General features: G+C 43.8%; 1 protein-coding gene across 2 annotated transcripts in view; it reads right to left on the bottom strand.

Moving 5' to 3' along the window:
- Positions 3,115-19,021, bottom strand: part of GRID1 (glutamate ionotropic receptor delta type subunit 1) — a 567,614-nt gene continuing 551,707 nt past the window's right edge. Inside the window, exon 18 of one of the 2 annotated variants that reach the window (XM_021400715.1) lies at positions 3,115-4,218. The gene's annotated coding sequence lies outside the window, so the exon portion shown is untranslated. The remainder of the gene's footprint in view (positions 4,219-19,021) is intronic. The other variant, XM_021400716.1, reaches the window with a different exon arrangement.

Here is a 19,021-nt window from a genome sequence, read left to right as displayed (position 1 = left end):
GTGTTGCGCTTCTCACTCTGATGGGGGATTTCAACCACTCGGATAGCTGCTGGGAAAACAACACGGCAAGCTGCAGGTGATCCAGGAGACTCCTGGAGTCCATAAAAAGTAACTTTCTGGTTCAAGTATTGGACAGACCGAACAGAGGTGAAGAGTTGCTGGACCCGGTGCTCACCAGTGCAGAGAAGATTATTACAAAGGTTAAGATCGGAGGCAGCTTGGGCTGCAGCAACCATGCCCTGGTTGAGTTTGTGATCTTGAGGAACATGTGCCTGGTAAAGAGTGGAGTCAGGACCCTGAATTCAGGCTGTGAAGGAATGAAATTCAGGCTGTTTAAGGAATTTGCTGGATGAGATCTTGACCGTCCTTGGGGACAAAGAAACAGAACAGAGCTGGCAGCTCCTTAAGGACACCTTTCAAAGAGCACAAGAATGCTGCATCCCCCAGTGTAAGAAATAAGCAGAGGAGGCAGAACACCAGCATGGCTGAGCACGGACGTGCTGATCAAATGGAAGAGAAAGAAAAGTATAAACATTGGAAACAGGGATGGGTGGCCTGGGAAGAATATAGGGATGCTGTTCGGATGTGTGGGGATGGGATCAAGAAGGCCAAGGCACAGACGAAACTGAACTTAGCAAGGGATGTGAATAAGGGATTCTACAGGTACAATGGTCAAAAGAGACAGGAAAAGGAGACTGTAGTCCCTCCAATAAACAAGAGGGGAGAACTGACTTCAACAGATATGGACACAGTTAGTTCTTTGCCTTGGTCTTCACAACCAGTCAGGCTTTGCATGCCTCTTAGGTCCCTGAACCATCAGGCAGGGGTTGGAGGAGGGAGATCCCTCCCACTGTAAGAATAGACCAAACCCAAGTCCACCTCATGAGGCTGAATAAGGTACATACTTATGGGGCCAGAGGACATGCATTCCATAGTCCTGAAGGATCTGGATGATTTAGTTGCCAAGCCACTCTTTATCATATTTGAAAAGGTCACAGTTGTCAGGCAAAGTCCCTAATGACTGAAAAAAGGGAAACATCACTCCCATTTTTAAGAAAGGGAGAAAAGACCACCTGGGGAACTACAGGCCAATGAGTCTCACATCTGTGCCTAGGAAGATTACAGAGCAGATCCTGCTGGAAGAGATATTAAGGCACATGCAAGATGAGGAGGCGATCTGAGACAGCCAACACAGCTTCACCAAGGACAGATCACATCTGATCAACACAGTGGTCTTCTATGAAGGACTGATGGCATTGGTGGACAAAGGAAGGGCAACTGATGTCATCCATCTGGACTTATGAAAAGCCGTTGATAAGGTCCCATATCTCTGAATTGGAGAAATATGGGTTTGAAGGGTGGACTATTCAGTAGATAAAGAGTTGGATGGTCACAGCCAGAGAGTTGGTAATCAACAGATCTAAATCCAGGTGGAGGCAGCAGGTGTCCATGTTGGGACCAGTCTCTTCAACATCTTTATCAATGATGTAGGCAGTGGGATTGAGCATAGTCTCAGCAAGTTTGCTGATGACACCAAGCTGAGTGGTGCAGTTGACATAATAGAAGGGAGGGACATCATTCAGAGGACCTGGACTGGCTCAAAAAATGGGCCCGCATGAACCTAATGAGGTTCAACAAAGCTAAATGCAAAGTGTTGCATTGGGGTCAGGGCAGTCCCAGATACAAGTACATACTAGGAGAAAAACCCCTTGAGAGCAGCCCTACAGAGAAAGGCTCGGGACCCTGGTGGATGAAAAGCTGGACACCAGCCGCAGTGTGCACTTGCAGCCTGGAAGCCCAGCAGTATCCTGGGCTGCATCAGAAGAGATGTGGCCAGCTGGGAGACAGAGGTGATTGTCCTCCTCTACTCCACCCTTGTGGGGACCCATGTGGAGTACTGCGTCCAAGCCTGAGGCCCCCAGCCCAAGAAGCAGAGCTTTTGGAGTGTGTTATGGTTTTGTGATTTTTTGTTGTCGGTATTCCACATCATTACATCATGTAAGGTACGGGCAGTTAAAGAGTTAATTCCCTGATTACTGCAAACTACCTTTTTTGGTGTGGCCCTCTGAGGGGGAGGGGAGGAGGTGCACTCCCCAGGGGTCTTTGCGTTAGAGGGGGTGGGGAAGCCGCGTGGGAGACGCGGGGTCTGTTCCTTCCTGCCCAGCGGAGAAAGCACGTGGTCCTCCTGCAGTTTACTGTGTAAGATTTTCAGCCTGTAAACTCTCTAATATAATTCTACTAGCCTCATTTTGATATATTTAGTAAAGTTGGTTGTTCCTCCTCAGATTGGTGCCGCTGTTTTTTTTTTTTTTTTCTTTTTCCCTCTTTCCCTTTGTCTTCCCAGGTGGCGGCTCCGCGGCTTCTCTGCTGCTTTAGCCACAGGACCGCCCGGGGGCTGGCCCTTACCGCCGGCAATTTTTTTTTTTTCCTTCCTCTTTTTTTCTCGTTTTTTTTTTTCTTTCGGGCCTGTTCCCCTTGTCACGGACGCAGACCCTTAGATAATACCCTGACAGAGTGGGTCCAGAGGAGGGCCACAAAGATGCTTAGAGGGCTGGAGCATCTCTCTTATGAAGAAAGGTTGAGGGAGCTAGGCTTAGTCAGCCTGGAGACAAGAAGGCTTCAGGGGAACTTCACTGCAGCCTTCCAGTGCTTGAGGGGAGCTTATAAACAGGAGGGGGAGCGACTTTCTACACAGTCTGAGTGCTAGGACAAGGAGGAATGCATTTAAACCAAAAGAGGGGGGATTTAGGTCAGATGTTAGGAATAAATTCTTTACTCAGAGGGCGGTGACACACTGGAACAGGTTGCTCATAGAGGCTGTGGATGCCCCATCCCTGAAGGTGCTCAGGCCAGGCTGGACGGGGCTCTGGGCTGCCTGATCTGGTGGCACAGCACCAGAATTGGAACTGGATGATCATTAAGGTCCCTTCCACCCTAAGCCATTCTGTGATACTATGACTTTCTGCATCCCTGTAGCAAGTGACTGTAGTCAATAAGAAACTTTCAGAACAAGTACGTTGAACTGCTAATCTGGAGAAATACACTAGAAAAAAATTCATCTTCTAGTGTAAGTACTTTTCTGTAATATGTAGGTATTGACATAAACACTTCCACTCACCTTTATTTAACAAATAATGCCTCATTTATTAGTATTCCACAGTTGTGAGGTCTGTCTAGTGAAGCATTAGTGTAACATTTCTCAAATGAAGTTCTTGTTCTGCTTGATCTATCTTGTAAATGCTTAGTAATCTATCTTGATATGCTCCTGTCTGTCAGGGGCTGCTACCTACCTCATGCTGCTGCTAGGAAAGGCAGGCAGTAGCACTGAGGTACCTTCCTGGGATGCTGTATCCTTCCTTTCTTACCTACCCAAGATTATTTTGACTGTTTCAAAACTGATGCAAGACATGAATAATTGGAAGCAGTGTGTGGTATTTACAGTCAGCATTTAGCAATCGGTGAAGAAATAACAATGCTTGATGTTGACTAGAAAGCTCTCCGATCCTCCTTTCCAGCACCAAGGACAAGTAAGTGCTTTTCACCTGCACATTTCCAGGAAAATTTGCATGAGACTTATTTCTTCTTGAGCACTGTGAATTTTTGTTCAGTTGTGATTCTATTTTTTAAACCCTCCCCCTATTCACTTTGGATTTTCACAGCCAGTTTAACTTAAATTTCTTCAGCCACTTGCTAAAAGGGTACTGCAGCAAGTTGATAGCCTGATGGTATCATTCACCATGGATATTTTCAGAGAAAGATGTCACCAAATTCCCTCTGTGAAGTTTGCCGCAGGTCTTCCCAGATGCTGGCACACTTGGTTTTGTCAGAACGTTACTTATTTAAACCAACCATGAGTTTTCTAAATCACCAGGCAGGCCACTAGCACAGTTCCACACTGTAAGATTACCGCAGAGTAACAACCCACAAGGAACACATGGTCAGAAAGTGCTCCTGCCACAGCACCACATTCAGAACTTGTGGCTGGTACAGCATTTGTGGGCTTTCTGGAAGCTTCTGGAGCTGACCTTCAGCACAAGAGCTGTGCGGTCGGTCCCACAAAATCTGATAGCCAAGCGTTAGTTCTGAATGGCCCCAGCAAAAGGAGCGATGCCCAAGGGAAACAGCACTTGCATTCTCTTATCTCCTGCTCATCTGCAGCCCTTCAAACATATCATGCCTACAGCCTTGAAATGTCTCTCAGAGACTTCTGTGTAGTACCTAGACAAGAAAAAAAAACCACAACAATGAACACCTTACACCAGGCTCCCTGCTGCCTCTCAGACAGACAGAAAGGGAGCAGTGATGCTGTGGGTTTCTCCCTGTAGTGTCTGACACTTGGAGCTGCATACAGTCCTCAAGTTTCTCCTTATGGATCATATCGGCAAGCCACATTCTGGGCCCTCAGGCAGCTCGCCCTTCAGAGCTGAGTTCTGCTGCACAGAGGGAATGATTTTCTGTGCAGCGCTGCCTCAGACCTGCAGAAACCGAGTCTCCCATCTGCAGTGAAAACAAGTCACCAGTTGCAAGCCACCATTAATGCTTGGGGACAACACGGGGAGTAGGACCAGTTTTGGGGAGTCAGCACCACTAGCATGTGAAAATAAACCAAGGGGTACTTCATTTGTAATCCCCTCTGCCTCTCAGAGAGGAGAACAGAGGACTTTCCTCTGTGACACTCCATTGTACATATCCTCATTATTTCTTTTCCTGCGAGAGGTGATAGATGCCTAATTCCACTTCTCTCTATGCAAGATGTGGCTTCAAATGAGGCGTATCAATGGACTGTCTGCATGGGGACGCAGCGGGGAATGTGTTCAGAGCTCACATCTCTCTAGCACCATTAAGAGTTTGGGATACGCAGCTGCTAGTTAACACAGCACTGCATGGGAACAATCCCCCCACTCAACACTCAGATGTATTTTTAAAAGGAGCTCCCTTATGTAAATGAAATAAGTTTTTTTTCCACAAATAACAGCATTCATATTTTAAATATACAGTGTCTGCATGTGTATGAGATCAACAGTCATATTCAAAGGTAAAATAAAGACAGCCTGTTGCTTTTAGGGGAGAGGTTCATGGTGAGCTCAGTAAAAGACAATCTCATTTCCTGTCAGGCAAGGCATTCATTAACATGTTTTCTGACACCATGAAGAGTTATGAGTACACTAAAAGAATTCAGAATGAAAATACAGGTGAAGCAAGTGCTTGGGAAGAGCAAAAGAGATGAACAGTCATTAATATTTTGGGAAAGATTGAAGGGTTTGACTTTTTTTTCCAGTGAAGCAAGATAAGTGACTGAGGACTCCTGCATATATCAAGGTGCCCAAGACTGAGACAGCAGTGGTCACTTCTCATTTCTGTTTGACCTTGAGACCATAACTGCTAAAGCAGCACCACTGTGTTTCTGTTGTAATTGCCAGCCACTGAGGTGAAGATTAAGCTAGCATGAAAACCAAATTACCACTGAAGTCTTCTAATAAATTGGAAAAAAGAGTTATCTGTAGTTCTTACACAGCAATATGGGCTAAAGGTTAAAAATTGCAACTTTTCCTCCTTAGGTTTGTAAGTTAGCTGATGCACTGAAAATAAGATCAGCACTGACTTTTGGTACGATACAGTCTGTAGTGAGGACAAGCAAAGACCTACCTCAAGTCTCTGTACTAATACAAATGCTTTTTTTTTTAATGTCTATTTTCAACTTAATGTTTTAAATATGCAGTGCATAATGAAAGGATTCTTGGGTGTTTTGGATTGAGCTCCTTGCTATTTCTACAGAGCTAATTCTTGCTAATTCTGCAGTTTCCTCAGAGATGTTTCACAACAGCTGAAGCTGAAGTTGCTGTAGTTATATTGATATATAACGCAAGAAATAGAAGAGGTCCAAGACAATTGAATACTCCCGTAGAATCAGAGTACAACTCCAGCGCTGCTTTAATCTCTTTGCATGGATATAAGCCAGCTGTCATTGCACTGAAATCAAGGAAGCTGCTTAGATAAAGCTAAAAGGAGAACCAATGAGCTCTGTCTGTTGGCTACTCAAATGCGTTTGTACTTGCAAGCTATAATCTACCACAAATAGCCACATTTAAAGAACGCAATTACATGGAACAAAGCTGATGACTCTTTCAATGCACAGAGATCATTAGAAAATGGTAACCAGTTGCAAGCTATTATTTCTTTGCACCAGAGAAACGAATTGATTACGTGTAAGCTGATTTTCTGTCACACATACATGGAGGTGTGCTTGCAAAATCCACTCAAGCCTGCTAGCTCTAGCCCATCTAGAGCAGACATACAGATGGGGAAAGTAAGGCAATTTGGGGATATTGGGGAAACCTTAAGAACTCTATTTGCTATTTCGGACACTAACCTACAGTACAGGCAAATACAATTTACTCAAGCCAGAGTTTTTGAGAGCTTCAGCTAAGAAGCTAGCAATATTTACTGTAAAGAGAAATAAAAATAAGCTGATTCATGCTGATCCCTAGAGTATTTCTCCCTACTTCAGCATTTCTCTAGGCAAGCAGTCACATTTTGAAGTCATTATTGAAAATATTAAAGAGATAAGGAAACTGAACCTAGTTCTCTCAACGCATCGTACCTCTTATAACAGACAATCTAACACAAAGATGTCCTCCGTTGAATGGAATCAACTTTACTGTGATATTTTCCTCCAACATGAGGAGTGGCTTCTCCCAGTTGGCTGCTGACAGACTTTCAGAATGCACATAGTCCTCTCTCTGATCCAGCCCAGACAATGCCAAAAGCAGGTCTTCCAGAGGCCTATCCTCTTTTTAAATGATTTGAGAAAGTCTCCAAAGCCAGTGTATCTACCGTGACCAGGTTTTCAAAAGGGAGGCACGTTTCTAAGGACAGAACGTATTTCCACAAATTTCCTTTTTTAGTGCCATTGTTAGCTGTCAATAGAAGACCGAACTACTATCTCTTGGAATAAAATTTCCCATTACTTTGCAATTCTGACCAGTCATTGGTGAGTGTGCGTTCACATGTCTAAGAGAGAAGGGTTGTGGTAAAGTCTTCCAGTACTGATGAAACTCAGCTTGCCCCAAGACAAGCTTTATGTAGGCACCATTTATTTTAAAGATTAATTCTTCACTAAGCCAGCAAAAAATGAAGCAGAAAGAAAGTTTTTGATTATGAAGATCAAATGGTTACATATAGTAAAAGCTCTCAACATTTCACATTAAAGCAACCAATAGACAGAAGCCCTTGTCTGCAGAAATAAGTCAAAACCATCCCTTTAAAACCAGAAAAAGCGTAGGTTACTTCAAGCAGTCCCAAGATCAGTAGGACTGCACTGCTCCAGACAGCATCCATGGAGATACAAATGTTCCCTATTGGCTTCTGGCACTCCCCATGCCCATCACAGCTTCATCTGCTGGAGGAGTAGTGCTCACCAGTTACCTCAGGCATTGTTCTGCCTGCAAAGCGGATGCTGCTTATCTCTGGTGCAAGGCTCTGTCCAGGGCAATGACACTGGAAAGTAATTTTGTTGATCAATATCTGTTAGGACTGAGATTAATAAGAGCAGGTGCTGCTGAGGAGGTTGCAGAGCAAGTACTGGGCCAATTTTTTTCATTTCTTTTATCTTTTACTCTTTAATGCTGACCATTAGAGCTATGCAATCAGCTTCATCTTTTTTACTTCTGATTTTCAGCCACTTTTGCATGTAATGGCAGGGATGATATATAGACCATCACTATGCAACATCTAGACCTCACTACAACGATAAAAGCATAACAGGTTTATTGTACCAAGCCTGGCCTCGTATCCCTGCTGAGATGCACTTACGCACTTCAGAAACCAGGGAAGCAGTGACGCTTCTAATTAGCACAAGGAGGGCTAAGCTACAGCCCTAAAGAAATAGAACAATTGCGAGAGGCAAAATTAGGCATTTTAGAGATACCAAGAACATCTTCTGTTTTCCCTTACCCCCTTCTGACACTGAATTCCCATTCAGGCAGAAGCCTGCACCCTTGGGACCTGCATGTAATGCTCCTCAATGATCTGATATCTTCATCTTCCATTTAACCAGCCTGCTTACTGGTCATAAAAGGTTAAAGCAGTGCTCACTCCAAGAGAGACTGAATTTCCCTTCTGGATTCATGGAAAGATCTATTTAAAAGAATAAACAAAACAACAACAAACCTACAAACCACAGAAGTCACCTCCCTCTTCTTAGACAAAGGAGTTAAAACCACAGGATATTCTGCAGTCAGTATAGCCTAAAATAAATAAAGGCATTACTTTTAACAAAAATAAAAATTTTCTTTTCTCCTAGTGCTTTTCTTGACACTTCAAACAATTGAAACCAAAACAAATGAAAAACTGTTGGAGAAGTGCATCTTCCAGATATTATGGCAATATGGTCACAGCTTTATCTCAGTCACAAAAAAGCTTCACACAACAGATTTTTACCAGTTCTGTCTACCTCTTGTTTCACATGCATACAGCAGCCTTAAACATAAAACAGAATGACTTCTCCTCAGGAAGTGTAATTAAATAAAATGGGAATATAACTAAGGAAATGAGCCCTTAAAGATTCATTTAAGGAACACTACGTTGGTGCTGGGAATCTACTGGGGACTGTAAATCCTGGCTGGAGAACATGCACAGGGACTTCCATAGATAGATGCAAGATTGTTAGGAGTCTGTTTTATTCCAGAAGAAATAAATGATTGATAAAGGCACAGACTTAGTAAGTTTTTCCTCCAAGAAAAACCATAATATATTAATAATAATATCCTGTATTTTGCTGTTATGTTTCTAAAGCATTCCTGTGGTTTGCTGGTAGGCTCGCTACTGTATGCATCTGTCCTTGGGCACTATCCTGTGATGGTTGTTTTTTTAATCCTGAATTACTTGTACAATGTTAGAATAAGAACACTAGTATCCAGGAACATAAGCAGAATGTTAGATATTAATTGCTCCCTTAGACAGAAAACAAGTTCCTTGAGATAAGTCCGAAAGAGCAAGATGAGTTACAGGTGCTGTTGCAGAGGGTTTCCCTACCTTTCAGTGACCTAGAATTCCAACTGACCACAGCTTCACGGAAACCACTACATAACCCAAGTAGTTTCCCAGCCTCCAAGGAGTGAGTGATGGGGAAGCAAGCTTCCATCTTGCACCAGCACAGCGCCTGTTCTCTCACACATCACTGATGGTTTTCACCTACTCATTTCACTCAAATCCTACAGAAGCATTTCTTCAAAACCCAACATTTCCTCTGGCCACCAGGGGAGCAGACTGTGGCTTGGGGTGAACAGAGTACTAGGTGCCATCTGTGAGGGAACAAACAGCAGCTCTTAAAGAAATATAGGAAAGGCAACTTGCTTAGAAAAGCAGTCTGAAGAAGGAAAAACGAGGGCCCACAGAGAGCAACAAACACAGCTTGGCCTGCTGCCTGGGAGGAGAATAATTTGAGACCTTCAGCAAAGAGAACCAGACCCTCTGCCTGAGACTGCCTACCCCGAGGGATCAGGTCAGCTCTTCAGCTGGGCAACACACATGAGCACAGAATAGTTTGAAGGCTGCCAGTGCCACCATGGACTGTCTGCATGTGTACACACACATCACAAAATCAGAGCATAAACTAGAAGTAACACGGCACCACTACACATGAAAGATTAAGCAGAGCCACACCATGCGTCAACAAAACCCACCTCAGGTACATTTTCATTCTTCCATCTTCTTGAGGTAAGAGCTGAAACCTCTGTCTGTACAATCCTCTGGGGGCATTTGTTTCTTCTACAGAGAAATTGGCTTTTTAACGTTTAAGAGCCATGATAACTGATGATACTGTATCTGCTATCTCCATGCTGCAGAAGGCTGTTTTCTTACAGTTTCCATCCCGTGGAATTACCCTGACTGTAGCTATGAGTCCTCTAAGAGACCAGACTTCACAGCCAACATGGAAATCTATTCAGCATGATGACTAAAAATAAAGATCTGTCAGCCATTCCTTCCGTGGAGTCTAAGCATTAAGCTGGAGGGTCACCTTTGTCATCTCCACAGCACTCTTCGTTTCCTTGCAGCACCTCTCTAGCTACTGATTTGATAGTCTTCTCCACCTACTGCATTTTTCCAACAAGAAAAAAAAACAGCAATCTTTGTTACTTCTGCAACAACAATGACAAGATATGAGCAAGTTGAACAGATTGGAAGGAAACAATTTTTAGGCCACTCACAATGGAGAAATAAGCTTTGCCAAGTTCTGGGAGGTATGTATCAGAGTTGACTTCTCCAATTATAGAGAAACTGATCAAATATTTGACTAGTTATATATAGCAGATCTATTGTAAATAATACACTATTTAATTTATTTTTGTAAAGAAAAGGAGGACTCAGTTTATATTCTAAAAGAAAAAAATAAGAATCTCAGAAAAGTATCCCTCCTATTGTCTGTAGGAACTTCCTGGACACTTCAGCTTCACAGGATGACGAACTCCATTTCAAAAGATGATCTTCACAGTAGACTGACATTTGGATACACTGAAACTAACTTAATCTTACACAGGTCCTTATCAGAGACTTCATAAAAATCATTTTTTCTTCCCTTCATTTTAACCATTCTATTTATAGCCTGCTTTTATCTACAGATTTCACATTTCACAGATTTAACACTTGTTTAGATAGGCCATGGTGTCCCATGGTGTGATTTTAGCTGAAGAACCTCTGCACAAATCAGCTCGGACCCACGAGGGTCAGCGTGACCTAGCAATAGAGGGTTTTAGAAGAGGCTAACTAAGGTGGTAGGACAGAGCAAAGCACCACTAGCTCATTTCAGGCCATCAAAGGCCACTCCACTGCACAAAGTCCCTCATAAACATTTAGTAATAGACTCAACCGAACAAATGGAGGAGTGACATGTCATTAAAAGGACAAAAAATCAGAACAGCAACACCAAAGGCAGCATGTCATTCAGTACCCCCTTGCTTGGGTAAAATAAGCATTGTTAAGTGACACAGCTGCAGCTGTTCCCCCAGCCTCTGGGGGTGCTTCAGACCAGCTCTCCAATTCATGGTTCCTGCACACACTCCCACAAAGGTTCCCAGGGCAGCCAGGTTTCCTGCTACCAGCCAAAAAGTGATGCAGGGTCAGCAGTAGCAGATTTTGGCTAGAGGGAGAGAGAGCTCTTTGCCTGCAGCAGCAATGGGAAAATGCACCTATCCAAGTGGTGACACCCATAACATCTATTGTGATCACAACAGAGTCTGACCTTTGTCTCCAAAAGGGAAAAGGCTTCTTTCTTCAAGACATGACCAAGAAGTTAGTATTCCTTGCTGCATGGCACCTAGACAGACATCTTTAGCTTTCAGAGAGCTGCTCTAGGATAAGGAGAAGGCAGCAGCTGTGAACTGCTTCCAGCTGAATTCAAGTCTGAGTCAGACCAATTGGCAGATAGGGCTTTGACTCTTTCTCCTAGCCAGGACAAAGCAGTTACAGGAGTTAAGCTATGGAGAGGGCACTTTGGTTTTTCATTTGGAGCAGGAGATGGTTCCAAGCTCCCCCTCCATCAATAACCTTTACAGCAGGGTAGACAATGTTACCCGTGTCTCAAACTAGAAGAACTTGGTGACTGAGCAAGAGAGGCAATAGGACAATTTCTAATATTCTAACATGAACTTGGCATTACATTTTACTAGAAATGTTTTGTCTCCAATCAGAAATCCTAGTATGTCAGTATTTTACAAATAAAAACATCTTGCTTATAAAACAGTAAGAAAGGTTCTACCCTAAGCCGGTTAACAAAGAAAACGTTGGCAGGATCTATACGCTTACTCTATAACAACAGAAGAGTTTGCAAGATAGACAAGGCACAGAGGAGAAGAGAAACTTCAAATCCAAGCAGCTTACGGACAGCAAGAACATTTTCCAGCCTGCTCAAACTTCCAACATCCAACAAAAACTCCTGCTGCAGGACAACCAGCAAGGGACATCAGCGCAGCCTGTCCTTGGCTCTGCCTCAGTGCCCTCAGCCACTCCCAGCTCAGCAGCTGGAAGTGAAGGGAGGTTCAGATCCCAGCTGGAAATCAAAGGGACACAGAAGGGTCATTGCCTTGCCTGCTCCTCAGGGGGACCACCATAAACTGGCATGTTCCAGCGTCACAGTCACTGAAGTCATACAGAATCCCATTTTCTCTGCTGATTTTTGCATCAAAGTTGTGCAACCCAAACTCTGAGTCTTTAGCTCAGGGTTTAAGCACTGCTCTGGGAACCACCTGCAACACTGTTCTTCCCCTAGGTTTGCCATTCCTGTACATAAAGCACAAGAGCTATCAAAGCCTGCTGCAGGGGCTTCAGATCAGGCTGACACCTTCATACAGTTGCTTGCCCAACACATCAACGCCCCCCACGTAATAAACCCTATTTATACACCACTTGCACCACAGCCATTTGGTCCATGAGCAGCTGGAGACAGCCAACATCAGCACACTAATCTCACTGAGTACACAAATCCATCTAATCCTGCCCAGTCACACACCAACTAGAAGAGACCACTGCCTGCTCACAGCACAGCCACCTGAGGAAAGCAGCACAGCAGTGTCATTACCCTCCCAAACCTGGAGCAGCCCTGACAGGGCACAACTAGAGTGACACAAGACAGAATCCTCCACTTACACTGGCGATGCCTTGGGGCCAGCAGACTCCAGGGGCACCACCAGCAGTTTGGTGGAAGTGTGGGCAGGAGTTCTGCGGGGCAGGAGCTGCCCCAAACCCCACAGCCACCTGCTCAGTCCATCCTGCAGCCCAGCCTGCACCACAGGCACCAAAGTGGGGCTCAGGGCAGCAATCCCACAGCCCTACCCCCTGCCTCCAGCTGCTGGGGAGACAGACAGTAGGCCTCGCTCTTTTCTAGTCCCCTCCTCCCAAATTACAACTGCATTTATATAAGAAAAGTATGTAGGTGGGTGGTGGTGAACAGGAAAAAAAAAAAAAAATCGATCTTCTCCAACCTATTGTCCTTTAGAAAGTCACAAAGGACAATTCAGATGACATAACAAAGACACATGTTCAAAAATCCTTTGAACCTGTTCAAGCAATCCTTAGCACAACTCAGTGCTTAGGGGATAACAAGAGATCTTTTCTCAGATTAAAAACAGATTCATCTTTTAGCAACTTCTCTTTACAACTGATGGAAAGACAAAAACTGAAGAAGTGGATACAAGTGGTCAGTTCTCAAGGAAAATGCATTCAGAAAAATTTCTTATCCTTCTGACAGAAAGAAGTCCTTGTTAGAGTTTCCTAATCCAAAAATGAAGATACCCATTCTCAAAGTTGACAGGAAAAGGATTGCTTCCTTTGTACATAAAGGACTGAAAGATGCATCTCAAACAAGCAGAAGATATTTTTTTTAAACAGAGGCAGATTTATATCAAATATACCATGAAACCATTTGGTTTTGATTATTTAGCATGAAAAGAAGAAAGGGTTTTGCTGCCATATAGGGCTAAACATTTCAATTGAACTCCACCAGGATATGTCAGAACACTTTCAAACATCTATATTTTACTAATCGATCAGTGATACATCAATTATTGTGTACCAATAATCCAATTAAAAATGCACTCTGAATAAACAATCTGGCCCAGCTCCAAACCCAGAGTATTTAAACAAGCTAATGGAAACATTAGGTGCCAGGCTACGCATTTTGTTTTCTAATGAAGACAGTATTTGGCTGACACAGAACTAATTTACACGTAAAAGCCAAACAATTAAAAAGGTCACGCATCTAAAACTCAGGCATTTCACACATGCAAACCAAGCTACTCAACATGAAACAAATCAACATATTCAAACAAGACTGTTAAAATGCACGGCTCACTAACAGAGAATTGTGCCCAACCACCATATTTCATAGCTGCATACAACAAATTCTAAAAACCTAAAAATAACGATAAAAATCAGAGCAGTTAGGTTATGAATGGTAGATGAAGATTCAAACTATCCTTCTCTGCCCAAAAGATCACGGGGCAGACTGCACCACAAACCTAAGAAGGCTGGAAGGGACCTTGAAGATCATCTACTTCCAAACCGCTGCTGTGGGCAGTGCTGCCAGCCACTAAATCAGGCACCAGATCAGGGGACCCAGGGCCCCATCCAACCTGGCCTTGAACACCTCCAGGGATGGGGCATCCACAATCTCTCCAGGCAACCTGTTTCAGCACCTCACTGCCCTCCCTGTGAAAAGCTTCCCCTGATATCTAATCTAAGTATCTCATCCCCTAGTTTAAAACCATTCCCCCTTGTCCTATCACTGTCTGCTCACATAAGAAGTTTATTTCCCTCCTGTTTATAATCTCCCTTTAAATATCGGAAGTGGTGCACTGAGATCTCCGTGCAGCCTTCTCTTCTCCAAGCTAAACAAGTTCAGCTCCCTCTATCTGTCTTCATAACAGAAGAGAGATGCTCCAGCCCTCTGATAACCTTTGTGGCCCTTCTCTGGATCCCGCCCAAAAGCTTCACATCATTCCTGCACTGGGTGCCCCAGACCTGGATGCAGTACTCCACCGGGTTCTTCATGATGGCAGAGCAGAAGAGGACAATCACCTCCCTGTCCCTGCCAGCCACCCCTCTTTTGATCCAGCCCAGGCTACTATTGGCCTTCCATACTGCAAGCACGCACTGCTGGCTCATGTTGAGTCTTTCATCTAGCAGGACCCTCAAGTCCTTCTTGGCAGGGCTACTTTCAAGCTCTCCCAGTCTGTATGCATACCTGGGATTGCCCCAACCCAAGTGCAACACCTTGCAGTCGGCCTTGTTGAACCTCATTAGGTTTACGTGGGCCCACCCTTCTAGTTAGTCCTTCTGGCATACCTTCCTTCTATTTTACCAACTGTACCACTCAGCTTGGTATCATCTGCAAACTTGCTGAGGGTGCACTTGATCCCATCACCTATGTCATGATAAAAATGTCAAAGAGCACCAATCCCAAGACAAACCCAGGGGACACCACTTATGACTGGCTTCCACCTGGGCAACTGACCACAATCCTCTGGCCATGACCATCGAAATCCTTATCCACTGAATGCTTCAGAGCTCAGGCCATTACAGAAGAAGGATAATTTGTGTTGCCCTTACAATTGCCTTCTGCTTTGATAGGGATAAAGAGAGGTTCACAAGGCACAACAGAGGGGTCACTGAGCATCAGGCTGACATGCAGAAGCTAGAGGTGGATGCTGGACCAGAGATGCAATTAGAATCATAGAATCACCGAAGTTGAAAAAGACCTACAAGATCATCCAGTCCAGCCATCCGCCTACCACCAATAACCCCACTAAACCATGTCCCTCAACACAATGTCTAAACATTCCTTGAACACCTCCAGGGATGGTGACTCCACCACCTACCTGGGCAGCCCATTCCAGCACCTGACCACTCTTTCAGAAAAATACTATTTCCTAACGTTCCTTCCTCATAAGGAGTATTTCCATTCTGAGGGTCCAGGGAGATGAGTGCCTGCCAGAGGCAGCGGGCATTCTGGCACAAGCCCTGCAGTTTCCAGCTGGGGCCCAGCCTCTGCTCAGTCATCCTTAAGTTTCAAGCTCCATGCTCTGTTTGCCAGTAGCAAGTCAAAATAAGGGGTACTAAGTTACGGCTGAGAAAATGACTGCAGGATGGGAAGACGACAGCTAACTTGCATTATCATGTCATCCAGCTCTGACACCATACAATATGCAGGGGTACATACTGCCTAGCTGCTGGAGGCACTAAAGAGAATGTAGAACAGTGGCCAATACAGCAGGTAACACCACCAACTATAAGGATAAAATAAGCTGAGAAATAAAGCCATTGTCTTCTCACTCACGCTGGTGATTATTTTAACTGTTAGTACATGGCATTCAAAGGACAAAGCTCCAAATCCTAGCTAAATATAATTATCCTCAGACATGGGAATTCAGATTCTAAAAGGCTTTTTGCTTTTCACTGTCACATGGTTTTTCCTTGATTCTCCTCACTCTTGGCTACACAAGCATACACCAGCCAGCAAGCAGGACATCTTGGCCAGCCCCCGACAAATCACTAACTCCAGCAGAGGAAGTACTTCATGTGAGCCACAAAAGCAGAGAACTTCCACTCCTGTAGGAAAGGAAAAGCTTTCATGCATGTGAGTCTCATAAGGAAAAGAACAGAGAAATTAGAAAGCAGTATTAAACTCAAATGTCTTCAATAGAGACTGCTTAAGTATATGGGAAGGACAAAGGGAAAAAGTTTTTTTTTTTTAAAAAAAAAACTCATCTTTCTGGGGCAATAATATACCCTTCCAGCTCCAGAACACCTTATGCACAAGAATGCCCTCCACACCTGCAACCTCAGTAGGGCTTCCTATGAGTAACAAATGAATATGGTATCCACCCCACTGGGACAAATGGAATGCTTCTTTGCCACTGCTTCTCTTTCCCTCTCCAGATATTTTTCTCCTCAATTCTCGTTTGGAAATCTGAGAAAGCTACTCCCTGTGACTGTCACATCAAAGACTGGTCAAGTCTCAAGTTGATGTAACTAGGCACCAGGAAATAGATCACACTTCACAGAGGTTTCTGTGGCTGGCGTAAATAAGGAAAACAGGTGACAATTTTTGCTTCTCTGAAAAATCTGTTAGAAGATCAGACTACAGTTTATCCATGCAGACAACAATGGGAAATCCAAGATTCTGCTAGGCTGTAAATACCACCCAGGCATTAAGGCTGAGACCCTGGGACATCATTGCTATTCATCTTCCCCCAAAAACACTACCAAGAAAATAAAGATCAACTACAAACAAATCAAAACCACCACACAAACATGCATAACTCAAAACCACACATGCCACAGGTACCACTGCTGCCTTAAGGTAAAGATGGAAAGAAAAGCTAGAGTAACATAGCACACCATCTCTTGCCCTTCTGAGAAGGAGCATTCTGAACACACGCTACAGCGAGAATACAAATCTGGCTAGAGAGAATAACAATGCATTTTGATTTCAAGGTCTTCAGACAAGAAGGACTGTATTTTGCACCTGATTCCTTAAAAGTGCTCCAGTTTCTCAGACTGATTCACCTTCCTGTGATAATTCTTTGGGCTTCTAAAGTTATTGCACTTCAAATATCCAGTAATAGCTACATAACAAACAAGATAAATATCCCTTCCCTCTCCCATTGCACAAGGTAACACTGCCTTTGTGTTTACATGCAAAGAAATATAATCTCATTCTAAAGATATATTTAGTCAGATGGGGATACTGTATGAATTATTGAACAAAATTAACCAAAGGAAAAAATACTAACATCATTAGCATTAATAGAATATTTGGAGTACTTGCTTGCAGTTTATTTAATGGTCTCTGCATTACAGCCCTTGAAATGTACTTTCCCTCTCCACATAACATTATCGGTGAAACCTCTTACAGCACTGAAATAGTTCCATTTTAATTTTTTGAACAGTTGGAACTTTCATGAGTCTTAAGAGTCTGAGACCTGCAAAGGTTGGTGTCTCAGAGGTCAGTGTAAGTAAACAGCAAGTATTTGAAGATGTTTCATATGGGAAAGGCACCAAGTTCAGCTTCCTTACACATGTCAAGACTTTGATCAGGTTTACCAAGTATAAGGTGGCCTTGCCATACCAACAATCAGTTAAAATACACGTTGATAGCACATGTTAGATGCTTTCATACACACGCAAAGGCTACTCCCAGGAGGAAGCATCAATGAAAGCCAGAAAGTTCACCCTTGTGCCTTTATGAACAGCACATTTACTCTTCATATAAAAACACTGGTAGCCTAAGACAGAGAGAAGGTGGGAAGCCAAGACATCAGTTTCAAAACTGATCAAAGTTTATAAGAACACAAAAAATAACCCTATTTTTATATAATTTATACATAATTCAAACCCTATGGGCTTGAATTAATCATGCAAAAATACAGAAACAGCTTTGAAATCTCAATCCATGCACCTGAAGCAACACACACACAAAGTAACGGTGAGCTGACGACTACTTTGATCAGAGATTATCAAAGGGATTTGTTGCAGTTTGGCTCACAAGTCCCACTGCAGTTTAATAGTCTGGAGAACTTATACGTCTTAGACTCAATCATAGAATCATTTTTTTCCTCCCCACCTTTTTGACGGTCGGAATACTTAAGCCATTTCCTTCCAGTGCTTGAAAAAACAAAGAGGAATGACACAGAAACATAACCATCACGTGCCATTGCTCACTCTCAATAATGACTTCATAAACAACAAAACTAAAGCCAGGTGAGTAATGCTAATTATTTCCAATTAATTACTTCAAATCAAAAGCAAAGCGTTATTTTACTGTTCAAGCGTGAATGCTTTCAATTTGCAACTCACTGTGCAGTCATCTCCACTTCTGCTGGGATTTGTGCAACGCTGATCCTCTACATAAATGCAATCCTTTGTGCTTCCTAACAAAAGGAATCACAGATCCTCCTCTTTAATGCACATGTAGATCACAGTTTAACTCAAAGCAATTTGAACACTGTATTCCTGTGAAGGACATTTTCGTGATGCACTGTGCCACCCACCGAGGCCACCACCCGTCCCTGCTCACGCACCTGTCCCCGGAGCTGCCCCTGCAGCCACGCGAGCAGGAGAAGGGCTTCCCAAAGCCACACGAGTAGAGGGGTTAAGAGATAAAGAGCAATTCAACTGATGGCCTGATTTAACGCTTCGCGTTTCACATGCTTCCTCTGCCTGCTGCTTCAGTCCTTAATACAAAGTTTAGTACACTTCTCACGGCACTTAATGCTGTGGAACTAGGTAGGCTTCAGAACCAACGGCCTGGGACTCACCGGGCTGCGAAACATCCAGGTTAGCGCTGGAGAACGCGACTCAGAGAATCACTGAGGTTGGTAGAAAAGATCTCTACTATCGCTTAGCACGGGCGCGTGCGGCCCCCAGACCACCTGCGGCCCCCACCCCGCGCCGTCCCGGCCGCGCCTCTTCACCTCGGCGGCTCCGAGCACGCGCCCATCGCTCGGCACCAAGCAACCAGTGCTCG

The sequence above is a fragment of the Numida meleagris genome, chromosome 5 (assembly GCF_002078875.1).
Source record: "Numida meleagris isolate 19003 breed g44 Domestic line chromosome 5, NumMel1.0, whole genome shotgun sequence".
NCBI lineage: Eukaryota > Metazoa > Chordata > Aves > Galliformes > Numididae > Numida > Numida meleagris.
Note: the sequence above shows the minus strand (reverse complement) of the source record. Positions and strands in the feature narration are given on the sequence as shown.